Here is a 20,789-nt window from a genome sequence, read left to right on the forward strand (position 1 = left end):
CAGGGCCACCCCTAACTCATGTCCCTGAAGACACATACAATTGTCCTTGGCCCATCAATCTAGCTTGTCCAGATCCTTCTGCAGGGCTTTCCCACTCTCCAGCAGATCAACATTCCACCCAACTTATTGTCTGCGAACTTGCTGAGGGTGCATTTGATCCCCTTGTCCAGGTAATTTGGCAGTGTTTTAGCTAAAGCAGATCAACATGTGCAGTCATGGCTTACTATGCAAATCCGTTTTATTGCAGAAATAGGGGTATTTAACAGTTACTACAGAGGCCCTCTTAGAACCTTTTCTGAAGTCTTCATTTAACCAAGCACAGTACAAAATATGTTTCTCCAGACAACCGGCACCTTAAAGAAAAATTCCTGTCTGTCAAGAAGCCAGAGCATTAATTTCCAGCACAGAAAAATTACTGTCTGGCCTGCACATGTGGAAAAAGGCTTCAATTTGTGTGTGGTCACTAATGGTGGTGCCTGACAACTCAACTGAACTCCTGCCTTCAGAGGGAGGGCTTTAAAACTGCCTCACTTTGGAAGCAAAATTGCATGCACTGGTTGACAAGTGAAACTTTCCAGCTCTTCCATATTCATAAATAATTTACAATTAGGAACATTTTTTTTTTCTAGAACTTTCAGACATGGTGAAATTTATTCTTTAGATTTCTGTGTTGGATTTTGCTCTTACTTAAATCACCAGTGTGAAAGCATTGCTTAAAATATTAAGCAAGACTGGGATAGGCAAAAGAAATAAGGGCCAGGGAAGTGAGACGCAAGGCTTGTGTCATCTTGGTATTGAATAACATTTCCCAAGCAGGGCCCTAATGGATGCTGAGTTCTTTGTATCATTTTTTGGATTGCCAAAAGAGGCTTTGAATTTGCCAAGACACCTCTTAATGATTTAATGTCTGAGTTAATTTTTTATTGAAAAATCTGTGTCTCTGACAGCCGACTGACAGCAACAAGTGAAATGGGAAGGGAAACCAGCCTGGTGTCCTGAACAAGCTGGCAAACCTTATTTATCTGGAATCCATTCCCATGAGCTGAAACATACAGGGGTTTTGTTCTGTACGCAGCCAGGAATTTATGTCATCAAGTTACTCTAGGACTGTACTATTTAAAGTAGTTTTGGTATTTTAGTGGCTGGAGTGAGAAGTATAGGATCTGTTACTGTTAGATTAATTTCAGCATTTTCAATAGTCAGTACCTTACACAACAGGAATCAGAGACAAAAATCCCTGGACGTAAGGTGATTGAAATCAATTGATACTGAGTCAGTGGAATGATGGCAGCAGCTGAGAATTTGCATTGAGATCTTCAAACTGCTGGGTTGTGAGATCAACTCTGGCAAAGAGCCGGAGCTGATGAAAATTGTTACCACCTCTTTTGTCTGAAATAATTTGCCAGAGTCATTCTGTCTTTCAGCAGGTATATCTACCTCATATTGTACATAATTTCCACCTGAAGAAAGGTCAAGACTCTGTGTGGAAAGGAACTAAACTCTTCTTTTAGTGGCTAGTCTGTGAATAAGAGAAATTTGCTCCTTAGCAGTATGTATTTTACATAAAAGTCCATTTTCTCACAAAGGAAAGGATATGCTCTCAGAGGGCTTTAGAATGGGGTATTCCAGGGCCAGGGAACACTATTTTAGCTCTGCAGTACAGATGGTGATTTTCCTAACCTGTGCTTATATAAAAATGAGGCAAAAGTTTCTGTAACATACCTGAATAGTTGGATGGGAATAATCAGATGTCTTGAAATATTCTGTTATCTTTGTGTTAAAATAAAGGGGATTATGAAGGTTATGCAGAATGTAACTTGACCTGATTTCCCCCTAACCCCTAGCAGGCTCTGATGTTATCTTCACTTAGCAGGAATTCCTTGGGAGTTTTTTCCAATGTGTAGTTATGCATTATTTATCTAATTATAAAATTAAGTGTAGTTATGGTCTCTCATGTGGGGCTGGATAAAACCAAGGATAAATGATGAATACAAGAAGTAAGAGGAAAGGTTGACAATGAGCAGTGATTGGTTCCATAAGCAATTGCTGGTACCTTCTGAAATTTTGGACAATTTGCAGCCTTCTGGAGGGGGTTGGTTTGCTAAACAGTTGAGCAGGGATTGTGTCATGGTTTCATATCTTTTAAGAGGAGAACGACAAAGTGGGCCTGGAAGGTGTGGCAGCTGGCCAGGAGAAATGGAATGAACGTGGGACTAAATTGGGAGGCTGAGTGGTTTCTAGAAAGAGATGAAACCACCAGCTGGTGACTAGAAAAGGTAAATAGGAAAAGTGTAGAAAGGAGCTTTTCTATAGGGGAATTCTAAAAAGAGTATGAATGAGCCTAAAATAGCAGGAAGAGGACTGTGCTGTGCCATTGAGATGCAAAGGGAAAATGCCATTTAAAATCAGGTGGACCGAGTGAGTGTTAACTCTGAGAAAATGGAAACCAAGCTGAGGAGCCCAAGAGCAGTGAAATTACTCTACTGAAACTGCACAGTTGGCCCTGGTCAGTGATCTCTGCTCTGCCCCAGGTGCCAAACAGGGTGATCTGTTATTCTTTGGGGGATGTATTTGATTTGGAGAATTCTTGCCTGGAGTGAGAGTTTTGTTCTGAAGAAGAGAAAGCAGCTCTGCTCTCAGCTTGCTGAGAGATCCTCCCACAAATTGAGTGATGCTTCTTCTGAATTTGCAAATGGGTTGAAACAATAGCTCAACCACGCACAGGCATTGTCTTCTCTAATCATAACAGCCTGTTAACTAGAAGACCTAATTAAGCAGTTCAACAGTTAATAACAACCCATCAGCTAGCAGGAACATCAAGATAATATGTTTGTCCTGTTGTCCCAGACTACCTTTCCAAGCTCTGGTAAAGAAAGTGCAAATGCTTTTTGCTGCTGGGATCTGCAATTTCTGTTACAGGACAAGAACTATCTGGCATGCTGAATATTGAAACTCTTGTAGTAATGGAAATAAAAAACAGGTAAATGTTGTCAAGTTTAGGATGCTAATGTTTGAACTTACCAAGTTCAATAAAACTTAAACTTCTTAATTTTTATAGGATAATTCTGGAATTGAAAGTGTTTTATATGAATATAAAAGAGCTTTTGCTGCTTGAGCAGTAGCCATTTTATTGGAGTAAAACGCGCCTTTTGTATTTTTGGTTGTTATTTAGTTTTCTTTTTGGTGTAATTAAAAGCATACATATATTGGTGCTGTATTATGTGTCTCTATGAAGGATGAAAGAGGCCAACCATGGACTGCATTTTGTTATGGAATTAGTTTACAAGTACTGAAGAAAGAGGCTACTTAGACTTGCCAAAACATGCTGTCTGCTCTTGAGCTGGTTGGGGAAGACAGGAATGCCAGCAGGGCAGTCACCAGAGGTGTTTATTCTACAGCCAGGGACTTTATTCCACAACTTTAAGTACAGTTTGCTTATTCACATTTCAGAGAGCTTTGGCAGAATTGGAATGGGAATTTGTATGCATTTTCATAGTCAACAAGAAGTAGGTGGAATATGAGGAGACTTCACTGAAGCATAGCTGTTAAAATGGCCCTCTCATCCTAATGATCCAGGAAGTGAAATTCCTGGCTCCAGGCAAGGGGAAGTGCACTGCGTGATGGGCTGCTCTGCTGCCTTTAGGACAAAGCGATCCAAAGGGCTTCCATCTATCAGCCAGGCTGTTGTCCAGCTCTTTGCCTATGGAAGGTGAAGAGGCAACATATAAAAGCATAAATCTAAAAGTCAGAGGAAAAATTCAGTGTGATAAATGGCGCTCTTCTGAGTAGTAACATATTAAAGGGGGATTTATTTTAATGGTAAATTGGGTGTTTTTTGGTAGTTTTTCTTCTTCTTGTTTATTTAAGAAAACTGAAAGATGGATCTTTGTTTCTTTACAAATAAAGCCCAAAATTTACAGAAACCTTGATATTACCTTGGTAACTGATCCAGTAACTTTGAGGGTGCAGTTCTCGGGTTTGATATCAAGCAGGTGCTCCTGTGTTTTGTGTTGTCAGCCTGAATGTGGTGAGAACCCCTACTGTAGTCAACTGACCCTGTTTATTCTTTCTTTGCTGGAGGAGGCCTGATGAGATCACGACCAGAGGCAGCATAGCTTCAGAATTTCCAGTGAAGTGATTTATAATTTCATGGAGGCAACTGCAACCGATAATTGCATAGGACAACTCTGGCAGTTCACAGAGAGCCCAGACATCTCAGGGCAAGAACTTGATGTCTCTCCTAATTCCTGATGAATGACGATCTTTCACATTAGGCAATGCCATTTGTCAGCAAGTTGTGTCCTCACAGATTGTGCCACTGTAGCTGAGATAATGAAGTGTGATGTTCAAGATTTTGTCCTAAAAACAACAAAATGCCTTCATATATTGGGTCACTGTTATCCACTGAAATTTATTGCAATTGAAAGAAGCTGGGAAGATGTTAAAATGCTCATGCTACCCATGAGCCAGGGGGTTCCTCTGTTTATTATTTCCTGGCTGCTTGGCACATTCTTGTGACGCACAACAAACCCCCATTATGAAGGATTATATGATGAAGCAACAAGCATGTGAAAGATAGCAACCAAATGGTGACTTCCAATTACATGAAAAATTACTATAATCACCCCTGCTGTAACACCCGTCTGTTGGCAAAGTGGTTGATCCCCTTGAAAAGCTTTAGAAGACCCACTGTATTAAATAAAAATCTCAGTTCTGTGTGTAATCATAAAAATTAACACTGTCACTTTAAAAAAATCAAATTGGTGTCCTAAAGGGAAACCTACTAAGCTGTGTAAAGTAGCTATTATGAAAATGTTTAGCCTTTTGAATGTATTTCAGACAGCATTTGTGTTGCCAGATTTGTCAGCCAAAAACTCACTAAGCAGATTTGTCAGTAGCTGAGGCCATAATCTGTAAAACAGACATTGGCATAGAGATTAAAGATCAAGAGAATTATATAGTTTTTGTTACCATATGCCAAGATTCTTCTTCTTTAAAAAAAAAAAAGTTTATTTGGTGCGGGCTGTATCTTAAGGGCTGCTGCTCTTTCTGCTTTGTTGTCTCAAACAGTGGAATTTCCTGTCAGAAAAAGGAAACTGTTTTATTCACATACTTTAGGCTCAGTGTAGCTGTCACCCTTATGCATTGCTCAGTTCTGCAGTTTGTTTCACAAAATCAAAGTTCTGTATTGGAGTTCTTTTGCTTCATGTGTGCAATACCTGGGCCTGCTGCCCTCTCCAGCAGAGGGCTTCCCAAGGTGGAATCAAATAGGAAAGCTGGGCTTCCTAAAAACAGGCCATGAAGAATGAGTAGCTCGTGATAGTGCCATTCATTAGGAGTCACTGCTTTTGGGATGGGACACTGTGCTGGGACATCATGGCTTTTGGGGGCAGGGTTGGAATAAATTAATGGCCCTCTTGGTGCTGGGACCTCCATTGCTTTTGCAGTTTTGTACCTGGAAATTTGGTCTTTGGGTTCTTCTTGCTCTAAAATAACAGACTTTGACCACTGTGGCCACTGGTGTGGTGCTGGTGAAGTGATTGTACAGTCACAACATTCATGGATGCTTGAGCACCTGTGTAGGTCAGCCTGGGTATACTCCCATGCTCCCTTTATGCCATTATTCCTGTGACTGACAACATTCCAGGCTGCAATCCTATAGGCCATCAGGAAAATCACTAGGTTGTGCAAAAACTGCGTCATGTGGAGCCATTGCATGGATGTGACTGTAAAACTGGAGCGAGCTCCCCCGGAAGGCTCAGGCTGCTCCCGTAGGTGCCTCTCTGTCCTCACTGCTGTACATGGGGTGCACACTGAAGAATCCCATTGGGATTGGGTGCAGAGGATGGGGACAGACCTTGTATTCCCGCTGCTCTGTGAACTCTGCATTCTTCCAAAGCTTGCTGCACTTTTGGAGGTGGTGGCAAGGCAGTGTTTGTGTCCAGTGCCTTTCTTCCAGTGCCATGGAATGACTTTGTGTTGTGTGTTACCCCTGCATAAAAGGTATTTCTAATGTGAGCGTGGCCCTGTGGGCCTTCAAAGGACAGACACCACACTGAGCCTGGAGCCTTTGAATCCCCACAGGAAGGACTAGGCAGAGTGCATCACAAGTATTAAAATAGTCCGATAGGGGACTTCAAAGTTACTGCACTGACTTGTTCTGGAGTGTGAAGTGCTGAGTTCTCTTTTAAAAGCCTTTAATCAGTGCAGTGTTCATCACACAGATGTTAGCAGCAGTGCTAGAGCTCCTAATTGTAATTTAAGTTATCCCTGCCTAAGGGCTTGCAATTAAATTATTAGACTGTTGCAGTGAGTCCACGGATCCTGGTTGCACCTTGAGAGGGGGTACTTTCTGGTATGATGAGAAACAGTGGTTTCTCCTGGGAAGAAAATGTACCATTATGCACTTATTAGGTCCTTGATTAGATCCACTACTGATTAGCAAACAGACTTTGCAAGAGAAAATATTGCAGTAGCTTCTTTTGGCTTCTCAAAACCATTGTGCAATGAAGATGAAAACAAACTAAGCCTAAGAGTAGCCACCAACTTTTGTGTTCAATTAAAAACTTACTCTTTTCAAGGCAACCACATAATTAACCCTTAACTTGCAACAGGAAAAAAATACATACAGCTGTGTCGAAATTCATAAATGTGTGTATTAAATACACATGGCATGCAAATGTGTTAAAGACTTGTGTAAACAATCTATAAGTTTGTACACACACAAACCCCATGTACTTATATATATATATATGTTGATTTTTAAAACTCACAGATACTTGTTCTGAAAGACCTATATTTTTATTTCCCTGAACATCTTATTGTATTTGTTTTCCTGAGAAAAACAATTAATATCATAATAATTAATAAATAAAAATATTCTTTAAAATAATATTTTTTAAAATGATTAATTTAAAATAATAACCATTTCTGGTTATGGTCATGGAGAGTCTTTAGGCTCTTTATCTCTAGTCACTAAGCTCAGAAATACCTAATGATGAAATACAGAACCATATTCTATCTAAATGCAGACCATTATTGAATTGGGTGTTACATTATTACTTTGCATTGGTGTGTCATCTTTTAAAGTAAGGGCCTGCCTCTGTGATTTTGCAAATTTACCTCTGGGTTTTAAAAACTTTTGAAACAAAGCCAGCCATAGATTATTTTATTGGAGTGTAAAATGAGGATGATTAGGTTTAAAGCTTCTGATAGGTAAACTTTTTTATTTATCTGAATATTATGATTTGAATCAGTTAATTTCCTGTTCATCTTGATTCCACTAATAAGTCTAAGTATTTATAGCACTTGGCCCCTGCTCACAGCAGAAGACACTAGGAATGTGAGGAGAGCTTGTTCCTTATAAATTGCCCGGTGCTTCCATGGCACTCAGCTCTGACTCTGCTCCAAATTCATCCTTTCAGTTCAATTTCCTTGAAATCAGTGGTGTTAAACCAAGGTTAGCTGCTGCCCTCAGACATTTGAGAGAAGAGGAACTTCATCAGGAAATGCATCCTCACAAGCTGTGTGTATGTATAACACTCAAGACCCAACGCTTTGCCAAAATCAGGGTCCAACTGGTCGCCTGCCAGAAGCACAAGAACTATTCTTTAAGGAATTTAGGAGGAGCAGATTGCAGAAACTCGCTTCTATGGCACAGGAAAAAAGTCCTGCAAAGATTTCCACAATTATTACTAATTTTCCAAGTGTTGACAGTGTGCTCAGTATGTTCAGAACATGTGTTGCTACAGACTGAGCCAAGCACAAGGTCTCTAAGATCAGAAAGTAATATTCTGATCCTGCAGAGTGCTTTGTCCACAGTTTTGTGTGGAGTATCCTGGCCCTGGAGAGCAGTTTGTGCAGACTAATATGAGCTGCCTCTGCTGACATTCAAGCCCCCTCTCTTCTATCATGGAAAAGATGTTTCTTAATGAATTTGTGCTTGTTAATATCTGTAACTGTTCAACCTTTGTACAAGGGGCTTATCCAACTAATCAGCCGTAGGGTGGGATGCAGCTGCTTATCTTTAATTACCTGGATAGCACTTTCCACATGTAAAGGCTTAAATACACCCTAATGATCCTTGTTGTCTAAGACATGTTTGTTTTTCTTTATTTTCAAAGGTGATAGAGAAAGTTGGGCTTTATTCTTTGTTCTTATTTCATCCTTGTCACCAAAAGTAGAGGGGAACTGGTTAATACCTTTGTTTTGGACCAACAGTTCAAAGACAAGTTGAAATATCTAAATCTGCTTTAGCTTAGATAGTCCTCCTTTAAGTATCTCCTGTTTGCTTCCAGGAAAATTAAGTACATTATGTGTCAATGTCCTTTACAAACACCTACTTTAAGTCCATTAGAAAACGGCTCACAATTTTTATGTAAGCAGTTTTCACATTGTTACCCAAATCAAATTGGATTATTCCAATATTCAAATAATAGATATTTTAACTTGTAAATCAAATTAATTTTATTAAGGTAATAACAATTTTGTGATCATGGCACTAAAATTAATACTTTAAGGACAGTTGAATAGATTCTTATTACTCAGTACAGTAAAGGATTTATTACAGCAGACACAACTACCTCCTGCAATGGTTACAAGTGAGGAATGTTTTTTGTCAAAACTCCCTGTTTGCCATCACACTTAAAACTTCCCTAAACATTCATCCCATGAGCTGAAATGTTTGAAGCTCTTAGAGAACAAGCAAACCCTACAAAACCAGGATGCCTGGAACTCAATACTACCTGCCAATTACAGCTAAAGGGAACAGTAATTCACTTTAAAGAAGCTTATAATGCAGTTTTACTATTGAGAATTTAATCTCAGGAAATTGAGTAATGATTCCCTTAATGTTTCTACTGGATGAAACATCCAAATATCCTGGATTTTTAATTTGACAGCACGACCATTCTCTTTGGGAAGTCAGTGGTTTCTGTTAGCACAGAAATGCACCCCTGAAATAGATGTAGCAGAGAAGCAAGCCCTGAATCCCTTTGTAGTTCTTAATCTTCTGTATCTCCCTGTGTCATCTGCAACAGCCAAGAGCACTAAAACACCTCTGCAATACTCTGGGAATTGCTGTCTATAGGCTATACCAGTAAGGCCTTGTAAAACCAGTGCCCTGAGCTTCCCAAAATTAAAATGTTTGAGGATGATGGGAGGTGTATGTGAATATTACCTATACCATCACAGGGATTTTTTAAAATAAAGATCATATTTAATGTTAGAAGAGAAGCAGGATTTAGAATGATTTAGTATTTCAGATTTCTTTTCCCTATCTCTTCCATGATGTAAATTTTCAGAAAATACCAAATGCATTTAAATTGTTCATTAAGGAATTTAAATTGGTTGGAAAGGAAAATCACTCTTTTACTTTGGCTGTGACTTTGGTTTCTTCTTTGAAGGAAAAAAAAAATCTGTATTTTTTACACACATATTACAAGAAAATTGTGCTGTCCCTTCTCTTGATAGAATACTTAGGTAAGGATAGTCTGGAATAGGCTGTTTGCTGACTAAAGTAAGGTAATTAGAACAAATGTTTTGTGATTTGTTGTTGTCTCTTTTTTCCTGTCACTTTAATACCTAAAGCACTTGACTTATTAAAACATTTTTTTGCACAGTCATTTTTCAGTCAAAGTTGTAAATTTGGTCCATTATATATTTGTATTCTTTTTTAACTATGCAAATAATTTTTTCCAAATGTATCCTCCCTTCTCCACATTTCCAGGATAATTAATGAGTAGATTTTCTTACTTGAACCATGCTTTTCCTGATTGAAATTGAGCAATTTTATCAATGCTTATCTATCTTTTTCCTTTTTAATCCTGACATAGCTTAAGGTATTAATAAGCTCTTATCTCAAGTCTAGAGGAATCATATTTTTAAATTAATTTTATAATGTCTGATGGAGCAAGAGGAGGAAGAAAGCAGGTCAGAGAGTTGAACTGGCTTGTTTAGGGGAATCCTGTATCAGATAAAGACAATGAGAATGCTGCTGTAGCTTTGTGAAATGAAGCCAGTTCTCAGTAGTAGGAAAAGAAAATCTCTTGTTCAATGTCCTTGCAAAAGTCAGAATTAAATTGGAGTGTCAAGCTTGAATTGGGCACCAGTCTGTCTATCCAAGTTCTAACATCTTTATGGTTTGTGTTTGAATTGTCATTTAAAATGATGACTTTTCCAAAATACTGCACTAGTTGCCTCATCTGTAATGATGTAGTCTTCAAAATATTTTCCTCACTCTTTTTCAAAAGGAACTATCCCAAAACTCCCAAACCAATGAACATTTTAATAAATTTAAGATTTTCAGCAACTTTCAGCAAGTGTTTGAAGTGCCTTGCATTCTTGCATAGACCTTTGGTTGAACTCTGAATTCCCAATAATACTGAGGAGAGGTGATAAATTCATTTATTCTGATAACTCCAAATCCTTGAATTCGTCACTCTCTTAATCCATGGAGGCTGGAGTTTAATGAAGCCTCTTGGGCAGAAGTGCAGCTGAGCTGTCCCTTCTGCCCTTCACATGGACACGTGGAAGGTTTCCTCTCTGCTTCCTCAGTACCTGAGTTACCATTCTCTCCAGAACGGGTGAAAAAGCCTGTGCCCAGATTGGCACTGGTTTCCAGTCATTTCTTGGGGTTCCATGCCACAGTCCAGCCACAGAAGTAGCTGTACTGTAAATTTTACACTTGCAGCGATCTAAAGCAGGTTCTTGAATACCTTCTTCTTCTCAGCACTTAGAGAGTTTTCCCTATTCTCACCAGTAATCTGTGACAAGCTCTAGAAGCCTACATGTGACAAAAAAATAGGAGAGGGAACGGGCATGGAGACAAGGAGAGCCATGAAAGGGAGGGAGCAGGATGCTCAGCCAGCAGCCCACTAATTTAGCTCTTTTCTCCCTGTGTCCTCTGGAATAATTGGTAGCCTCAAAATGTTCTGGATTTGGTGGAAAGGCTGGAATCTTGCAACTGGCCATGCGTTAAGCACTGAAGATTGCACCGACTGATCAGCCAAGTCCTGGTGCTGTCCAAGAGCAGCTCGTGGACATCCAAATCCATGGCAATTATTCTTTGCACAAATAATAGATTCATAGGATCGTTTGGGTTGGAAAGGACCTTGGAGACCGAGTCCAACCATTAGCACTGCCAAGTGCAGTGCTTCCACGCCCCTCAAATTGGAATTCATTTCACCAGCTCCTTTGTGCTTAGCAGGGATTTGGGTGTGTTTCTTCTCTGTGGGGAATGGTGGTATGACCACAGTGTCACTCCAGGCAACCTCAGTGTTTTGAGGTTTTGGTTTGATTGGGTTTTTGGGGCATGTGGTGATTTGGTGTCCTGGATATGCTGCCCAGGGAAGTGGTGGAGTCCCCATCCCTGAGGGGTTTAAAAGCTCAGAGAGGTGAAGCTCAGGGATGTGGGTTAGTGGTGGCCTTGGCAGTGCAGGGTTAACTGTTGGATTTGATCTTAAAGGTCTTTTCCAGCCCTCTATGATTCTATTATTCATTAAAGCCTATTTCCTGATGAGATGTTGGAGATGCAGAATATGGTTTGAGACAGTGGTCTCTGCAGAAAAGTGTCTCCTGAGGGAACACTGAATGTACAGAAAAGGATCCATGCTTTGCCTGAGGCCACTTGGAACCTTGTCAGGGCATTTTTTTAGTGTGGAAACATGAGGCATCAACCACAAGACCAATATTATTCTTGTTAGTGGAGGAAAGTAACTTTGGGGGGCTTTTTTCTGAAAATCACTCTTTTATGAAGCATTGCTTCTTGCAGCTACAGAACAAAGATCACTCTTCAGACTTTTGTTCATAATTTCACGATTTCTTGAAAATTTCAGCATTTGCAGTTGCTCTGATCGCCCTTGTCAGTGGGAGTACTGTGCATATGCACACATTTAAGGTTTTTTACTCCTGGTACCAGCTATTCTTTAGGATTCAGACTGACACAAAGAGAGCCCATGGCAAAGGTGCTCATCCTTCAGCACTTTCCACAGGACACAACATGAGCTACTCAGAATTCCCAGTGGGATTGAAAATAAAACTGAACCCCAGTTCTTGATATCAGAATAGGAACAAGTTTTGTACACATCTTCCATCTCAATTATGCATTTTGTCATTTCATTCTTGGCATCTTCTTTTAATTTCTTTCACTTTTTTCATACCTTGGTATTTTCTACAGGTTCCACTGACCTTTAAACATACAAGTCTCATTTTTCTGTAATCTTGTGGATTTTGTTTTTAATACATGATAGTTTTCTTCCAAATATTAATTCTTTTTTATAAACTCTATTTTTTCTTGAAGTAATAATGTTGCATATCATTGGATTAATTTTTCTTTCTAACAGTTTAGTTAAAAAGAGTATGAATTCAAACAACTGTCTTGGCACTCTTGTGATATTTTCCTAACATTCTCTATGATTATAAAAGGCTAAATTTTGTCTGCTGAACTTTAGAAACCACTTCAAACATGGAAAGATTTTTATTCCCGTTTATTAATTTTTTTAAATCAGTGACTCTATATAATGTGAATGCGGCATTAGCCTGAATAATGACTTATTCTCCAGTTCCATCTGCATATCTGATTTAATTATGCTCCAAAGGAGGAAATGCAAAGGAGATATTATCTTAACAAGTTAAGTTTTCTCTTGCACAAGAAACATTTTCCCCTCACTGCCCTTTAGGTAGCTGGTTTATGTCCCCTGATGCACAGCAGGGAATGGCATTTGCCTTCCTGTGGCAAAAGGAATCCTATGAATGGAAAACTGGTCCATGTGTGAATTAGCTTGGAGTTGTATTGTGTTTCTTATACTAATATAATATTGTTCTAGTGCTTGCCCCTGATTAAAGACATACATAAATAAATAATTTATAATTTAATTAATAAGGTATAATATGCAAAGCACAGTAATTTCAAACAGCTTGTAATGTCTCTAATGTACTTTCAATTTTTTATTTTACATAAGGGCTATATTCATTATGTGGTTATGATAAACATACTAATGAATTTTATTACAGGAACAAATTTAAACATGTAAATGAGATCAAATAGTATTAAAATGCAAATGATGGGAGAACTTATTACAAACTAACCTTGCCAACATACATGGAGGGATGTTACAAAAGGACTCAGGAAGTTGCACACTTGATACAAAGTCAGAGCAGTCCTTTCACAAAGTCACTGAAAACAAGAATTTGTGAACTCTCCAGTTTTAGTGTTGCATAAACTCTATTGAACAAAAAAAGTTAACTTGAATCCTGGGCTTGCATGTAACTTTGGGTGACAATTAAAATCCCTTTTCTTGTTCCAGTGAACAGTAATCTGTGCATAATTACATTCAAATGAGATATTAGCATTTTTTGTGCTTACTCTTTGTTAATTGCAGAGTTCACTCACCATGGTGATGCTTTTGATAGAATCGAGCTACCTTATTGACCTGATGCTGCAAGGCATGTTTGGAAATTCTGCTGTATTCTTTTTTTTTTTTTCCTTTTTTTTTTTTTTTGGCATTTTGAGGAGTCCTGCTGCTTTTATTACATTCCTGACACTTTTGTTAATAAATCATTGCAAAGTTAATGAAAATTGCATTCAGGCATATCCAAAATAATTGTGTCCTTTGTCATGCTAATAAATGGAAAGATGTTGATCCAATGGGTGAGTGCATGCCCATTACGGGGAAGTTTGTGATACGTGCGCCTGTTGCGCTTGGACTTTCTGCCTTGGCAAATCACTCCATGTCAAAACAGGGATGGGGAAAACAAAAGTCAATATGTTTTATTTCAAAAGTTACACAACCTGCCTGTTAATTAGGCTGGAAAGGAGGGAAGGATTGAAATGTGTATATGAAGATGTACAGTTACAGTATTATCTGCAGGAATCGGCAACTGCCTTACACCATAATATCCTCTGGGATGAAAACAATTAAATATCTCTTTCTTCTTGCCTTCTGAACTTCCATGCGTATTAAACCTTGATGATAAAAGATAGAAAAAAGCCCCTACCCTTAAGCTTCACTTTAATACTAAGCTGTGGTGGAGGGAAATAAGCCAAAGCTGTGTGGGGCTGTGAGAAGGGAGAGAGGTGATGATTTTTGGTTTAGCCTCCTTTCCAGATAGAAAGCTGGAAAAGTAGAATTCAGGTGAGATTAAATTCTGCCTTTTCTTTCACTGTGTTTATTAGTAGTGACTTCAGTGGCTTGAAACCACACTGATAAATATGGGATTAGATTTTTGGTACAGGAAATCTTTTACATGTTGCAGTATAACAAAAAATTTAAGATATTTAATGTTAAGGAAATGTTTTCCTGAAACAATGGTACTTAATCCTGCAATGTTAGAGTTAAAAAATGTTAATAGTATAAAAATACATGTAGTCAAGAGTACTTGATTTATGCACTGGCCCATCCTGCAGGTTTGAGGTGGGAATTAATTCTGCTACTCAATCAAAGAAACTAGTTTTCAGAACTGTCACATTAGGTGTAAGAAGAAGGGTGCTGGTTGAATTAGGGGATGTTTAAAAGATGTGAATTTGTTGTATTGTCTGAATATGTATTTTTTCCTCTCCTAATTTTAAGAATGGTACATTGCCCTGAGATGGGCAAATTTTTTTAAAATGTCATTTAAAGCTCACTGAATCATAATAAGGACATTTAGGTTCTTAAAACAGTATCTGCAAAAAAATGCAGTGTTTCAAATCTTCAACTTCTCTTTCATTTGCTCTTAATGCACAGCAAAGTTTTTGCACATGAGGACCCCTGACTTCAGTGAGGTTTGCACAGGTAATGAGGGTGGGATACAGCTAGGAAAAGACAGTGTTTTTGGGAGACTTAAAAGATGCCTTTCAAACGAGCTTTGGAAAACAGTGTGGAGTGAAGGAAAGAGGTGTGAGCAGCAGTATTGACAGCATCCTTGGAGAATTAGTTAAAATCTATGACTTGTAAAAGTTGAAAAGAGACTTTCCCTGAGAGCCATAATCGCCCACTGTGTGAGTTCTCTGTAGCATTTGAGAAGTGTTTGGCCACTGATGACGTGGAGGTGGAATTAAGGGAATCAATGCAAGGCTGATCCAGGTTCAGAAGTGTGCTACACAGCTCTGTGTTTGTAGCAATGTTTTCCTCCATTTGCAGCACATTTATAAATCTTGAAAACATGAAATTTTAGGCAATCAAAACAGGAAGGTGAAGCAGCACAGTTTCAAGGCAGCATGAAGGAAATTCTCATTGCTCCTTTTTATTTTGGAACATTTTCTCTGCATGACAGAAATGGATGTGCTCTCTCCCTTCTGAATAGCCTCTGCAAAGATGTATATTTTCTAGAAAAAGATAGCAAGTACCATTTGCTGTCAGGTTATTGACCAGGTCAGATCATCTGCCAAATTTAGATTGAGGGATTTAGTGAAGGGCAATTTATGGAGTTCAGCTTTCGCATTTGGACTCCTTGCAACTCACGGGAGCAAAGACGGGCTTGTTCAAAGCATAGAAATCCATTCCTCTGCTCCAGTATTTGCATCCAGGCTCATTCTCTGTTGTTCTCCCAGACACTGAGGAGCTCCTGCTGTATTGCTGCTGAGCTCCAGCCCTGTTCCGTGCCCGTTGGCAGGGGATGTTGAATTAGTATTGCAAGATGTGCCACTCTGACCTCTTCACGGCTATTCCATGTGATCCTGACCTAACTACAGGCTCCTGGTGATAGCACAAGGTAAAACATTATGCCAGCGGTGCCTGTATTAATGGGATTCCTCAGAAGAGTTTCACCATGGTGATACTTGCAGAAAACCAGCAAATCCCTGCCATTTATGCTTTTAAAGGAATGCTGACACTTCAGCAGATAGGGCTATAATGTGTATCCTGAGAGTGTTCATTGACTCTGAATGAAGTGACAGTAAAATCCACACTGAAGTATGAAAAGGTTACTGCAATCCTCTTATAGCTGGAGTCTGATGAGTTTTCCTGAGTTCCTGCTTGTTTCTTCTGGTGCTCTTTCAGATTTAGGCAATTCTCATGATAAACTTGCTAGTGGCTGTTTTACTCTATGATCTTAAAGGTCTTTTCCAGCCTAAAAGCTTGTAGGGTGACTGAATTGTTAGCTGTGCCATTTGTACTTCACAGCAGGGGTTCCTGGGAAGCATTTTTTCTGTTGCTCGTTTCTTTTGGTTGTTTGTTCCTAGGAGTTGCGCATTTTCCATGGATATGGTGGCCCTGCAAGAGCTGGGGGGCTGGTCCATCAGCATATTTAATTACCTGGGTGTAGAATGAATGTGTTTGCATGGGTCAGGTAATTCTACATCCACTGCCATATTTCACAATCCCATTTTTAAAGTAATTTTATACAAGAAAATGTGGTTTTCTAAAACTTGGCTAAATCAGAGTCAAGCTGCCTCCAGTGAACCTCAAAGGGTTTTTTCTCCATGAGTGTGTTGCACATATTATCACACATGTATAAAATTTATATCACATACTTATAAACTTTACAGTCGGTTTTACAAAGCTCTTACATTATAGTTCCCAGTTTTCTCGTGCAGATCTTGCTGCAACTTTTATCCCACAGGCTGAATTTCTGTGTTAAAATGTAACAAGCAGTGCAGGAATCTTTTTTTGGGGGAGAGAATTGAGAATTGATGACGATGAAGGAAATTTTGCTCAATACTTTTTAAATAGTGCAACATAAAAAACCAGTTGAATTTGATATTTGAAGCATAGTAGGGCTGTTATTCCTGTTGAATGCTATTGCTGAGTATTCTGGTTCTCAGTTTGTGGAGGAAAAAAAAATTAGAAATTTCAGGCAATAAAATTAGTATCTCTGTTTTTTGAGGAAAATTTACAAGAGGTTTACCTTTAGTCAGGCTAACGTGGAGAGTAAAAAAACTCTTCTTGTGTTTCTTTGTAGAAAATCCGGTGTTAAAGATGGAAAAAGGAACAGGATGAACCCAGGAAAAATACCCCCTCCGAACAGCTGGTCATAAACCTTTTGGGGCTAATAGTGACTTCCTGTGACCTGGCAGTGAAATCCCAGGTTTTTTCTCATACAAATTCCAACACGTGCAAAGATCAGTTTGCTTTGGATTTAACAGCCCCTGCGTTGACCAGGTGAGCTCTGGCTGGGCTCCGAGGGCAGAGGGAGCCCCTGCGCAGAGCTGGGAAAGGGGCAGGCAGGAAGAGCCCCCTTTCCCAGGCTTTCGGGGGCACCCTGTGGGAAAGGCTCTGTCCTTGCCACTTCAGGTCGCCGAGTTTTGTGGATAAGCACAAAACCTGTCAGATGGCATCAGCACATCCTGCTGGGAACTCCCACAGCAGGGGTGGCCTAGGTCAGGAGAGAGGAGACCTGCAAAACAAGGAGCTTTGGAGCAAGAGATGGCAGAGCTGTTTTCCTTTCTCAGGGAACAGAAGCAAACAAGAAGCCAGCATATGCTGGGAGTCTGAGCCCCCAGAATGTTTGCATGGTTTGGGAAAACATCACCAATAAAACCTAAGTTTTATTGCCACCTTGTATGGGTGAGTCATGTGCTCACAGTTCTGACTGTGAACAAAGTCAAAAATACAAATTTTTTGGCAGTCGTAGAAAGCAGAAGACAATTCATCATAACTTATGAGAACAGCAGCATATAGTGCAGGTTTCCTTTGTTATTCTTGCCTTAATTTGTCTTATACATAATTCCCATAAACGGTTTTTAAGAGGTTTCCCCACCATTTATTGTAAGTACAGGGTCTCCCTTTGTCCCTCATTTAAGAATGTCTTAAAATTCGCCACAAATCTTTCTACTAAAAAAAAGAGAAAAAGCTATGTAGCTCTTGGAGGAAATCCAAGACTGTCATAAAAATAATCAAAATATGAGTGATTTTAAAATTAAGCTGAGAACATCGATACCTAAGCCCAGCAGATCCTGGGCACTCTATATTTAGAAGAGTGAAGTAGCTGAGCTTCAATAGCCCCTCACAGATGAGTATTTCTTTTTCTTGTGCTGGTGCACACTCTGTGCAGTCAGTGTCTATTTAAAACCTTGTGCTGGAATACCTCCATAACTCAAATTCCTGTTGAGTTTAGTGGATGTTTGGTGAATGGATATACTCTAAAGAACTAAAGTTTCAGATTTTTTAGAGGAGTGGTTTTGATTTGTATGAGGAATTATCAAATTCAAGAGAAAAGGAAATTGATTTTGTCAGATAAATCATATTCTTATCCTACATAAAATTAGCTAGAATTTATTTTTTTGGAGTCATATGAATATGGGAGGGAAGATGTGTTGTATTATTCATGAGCAGATAATAACAGGAGAGGGGCAATTGTTCTAAAGTCACAGAGCAGGGTCAGGTAGAATATTGGGAAGAAATTTTTCCATGTGAGAGTGGTGAGGCCCTGGCACAGGTTGCCCAGAGAAGCTGTGGCTGCCCCATCCCTAGAAGTGTCCAAGGCCAGGTTGGACAGGGCTTGGAGCAACCTGGGATAGTGGAAGGTGTCCCTGCCATGGCAGAGGGTTGGATTAGATCTTTAAGGTCCCTTCCAAGCTAAACCATACCATTTTCTTCAGTCCCTTCCCCACACTCTCAGCCTGCTCTGAGCATGGGCAGGACATTTGGAGTTTGTCCTTTTAGCCCAGGAGCACAGAGCCACTGCAGCCTGAGCACAGTCCTGCTGAGTACTCAGTGGTAGCTGAGCTTGCTCTGTGGATCTCAGCACACAGCAAATGTGATGGATTGCTGGTCCTGCTTGCTCCCAGCTGGGAAGCAGAGCGACAGTGGATTGATGCCTCAGGGCAATGCCAATTTTTTGTTTTATAATTAGCCATGGCACCAGTTTTCCCCACTGGAGGGCATGGTACAGGCCTCCTGATCAGCTGCAAACTAGCAGCACCACTAAACTGTAATTTCTGTGTAATTTCATGCTGTTACATGATAACTTTAAACCCTGCTTGCTGCTGAAAGTTCTCTAATTGCGCAGTTGTTTCAGTGAGTCTCTAAAATGTTACGGGTGTGCTGCCATTTTATGGGTCACCCAGAACAACCTTGATGCTCTTCTACACATCCTGGTGCAGGCAAATTCCAGCAGCGGAGTGTTATTTTATTCTGATTGTCAGGAAGTTTGTGCCATGTGCTATAAAGCTTCAAAAGTGTGCTTCGGAAGTTACATAGAAGAGAAAAATAACAAACAAATGGTGTAAGTGTAAGAATCTTTCCTGGTTTCCTTTCTGTTTTGTCTCTCTGGTCAGTGTATTAATATCTTTAATTAAGACATGTAAGATCATAAACTGCATTCCAAGGGTTGGTTACACAAATTTTAGCATTTCTTTACATTCTCTTGATATTACTGCAGCTCATGAAGTTATATTATGCACTTTGAAATCTATGTCATGTCATGTTTGCTCAACTTGTTTACTACTAATCAAAACTAGAAGTTTGTTGTTTTGGGTTTTATTTTCCCTCAGTTCTTTCTCTGTAGGGCCAGCCCAGATAAAGGAAAATGAAGCTGTCTGCTCTCAGCTTATGCATCATCACCAACACTAAACATGCCAAGTTCAGAACCTGTATTTTGTTATCTGACTATTGTTGATAGCAGAAAAAAGACAGCTTGATTTTCATTAGCAGGGCTGACCTTACAGGGCTGGGAGCAAGGGAAAGAAATGTATTTTGACTTGAAGTAAACTGAGGAAACATGACATGGAAGTCAGAGAAGGATTATATATGCATCCCTAAGGTGTCATTTTTAACCAACCGTCGTCTTTCACTTGAGGAAATTCTGAATAAACCACTGGAGAGATTACTGTAGCTGTCCAGCTGGCAAGGGCCAATACTTCTGACTCTGAATTATGCATTATCCTTTGCTGCTGCTGCTTTTTTTTTCCTTTCTCCTTTTGATAACTGTTTCTCTTGCCCTTACTGGGGATAGATATGAAAATATATAGTCTTTGAAATATGAAAATTTAGACTTCTTAGCTTTTTTGCTCATGTAGCTCATTCTAAGAGGGCATTTTATATGCTTGTGTAGGCTTGACTTTTTAAAATTGTTTAATTTTCTTCATGTAGCATAGATTGAAATAAGAAATCCGTCTTTGTGCTCATTCCAAGGCCAAACATTAGCTGGCAGAAGTGTTTCCTTCAGTCCCAGTTACATTGAATTCCTCTTTCTGTTTTTCTGTGACTTATATTGTTTGTTATTCTTTCCCCCCCCACCTGTGTGTTAAAGGTTGGGAAGATATTCTGGAAACCTAGATTCAGACAGAGTTTCTATTCAGAGCTGTGGCTTAGGAAATATATCTCAAGTTAGGTTTCTTTCCCACCCTTCTGCTTTGTGAAGCCCACTGTGAGGCAAGCGTGGAGCTGCTCCATCCTGCTACTTTTGGACACTGCTGGAGTTCCTTCCCGAGGGTGTTTGGGGAAAGGATGAACAGTTTTATAAGAACAAAATTTGGCCCTGAATCTTAAGCACTGTAACCCTGATTGGGAAGTTATACCAACTGTTCTATAAATCAGCCAGCAATGTGCTGTCAGTGCTGAATTTTACTTGTAAAGTACAAGTCCAAAATAGAGGCAGAATTCAAAGAAGAATTGCAGAGAGCAAAACTTCTGCCAGAAGCTTCTGATGCAATTAAGGAGAGTGGTCTGTGTGTTGTGCCATGAAAAAGTGCAGCAGTTGTCACTCCTGTGCTCCACCTGTGCCCCTTTGATTTTTCTGCCCATCTCATTTGTTCTGAGCAGAGAAATGAAGTTTCCTCTGCTTACAGCTTGTGTCGGTGAATCAGTTGGAATTTGCTCAAGGAGAAAGACCCACTTCAGGCATTTCCTGCAACAAGGCAATAGGTAATG

The 20,789-nt window shown here is 39.5% G+C and overlaps 1 protein-coding gene across 36 annotated transcripts in view; it reads left to right on the forward strand.

Moving 5' to 3' along the window:
- Nucleotides 1-20,789, forward strand: part of LOC110469084 (uncharacterized) — a 455,123-nt gene that overhangs the window by 56,101 nt on the left and 378,233 nt on the right. For 4 of the 36 annotated variants that reach the window (XR_014953913.1, XR_014953927.1, XR_014953915.1 and 1 more), the window contains exon 1: nt 1-17,078. This exon is cut by the window's left edge and continues 26,699 nt beyond it. The exons of the other annotated variants lie outside the window; for them this stretch is intronic. The gene's annotated coding sequence lies outside the window, so the exon portion shown is untranslated. The remainder of the gene's footprint in view (nt 17,079-20,789) is intronic. 36 annotated transcript variants of the gene reach the window in all.

Source organism: Lonchura striata, chromosome 3, assembly GCF_050655825.1.
Source record: "Lonchura striata isolate lonStrDom1 chromosome 3, ASM5065582v1, whole genome shotgun sequence".
Lineage (NCBI taxonomy): Eukaryota > Metazoa > Chordata > Aves > Passeriformes > Estrildidae > Lonchura > Lonchura striata.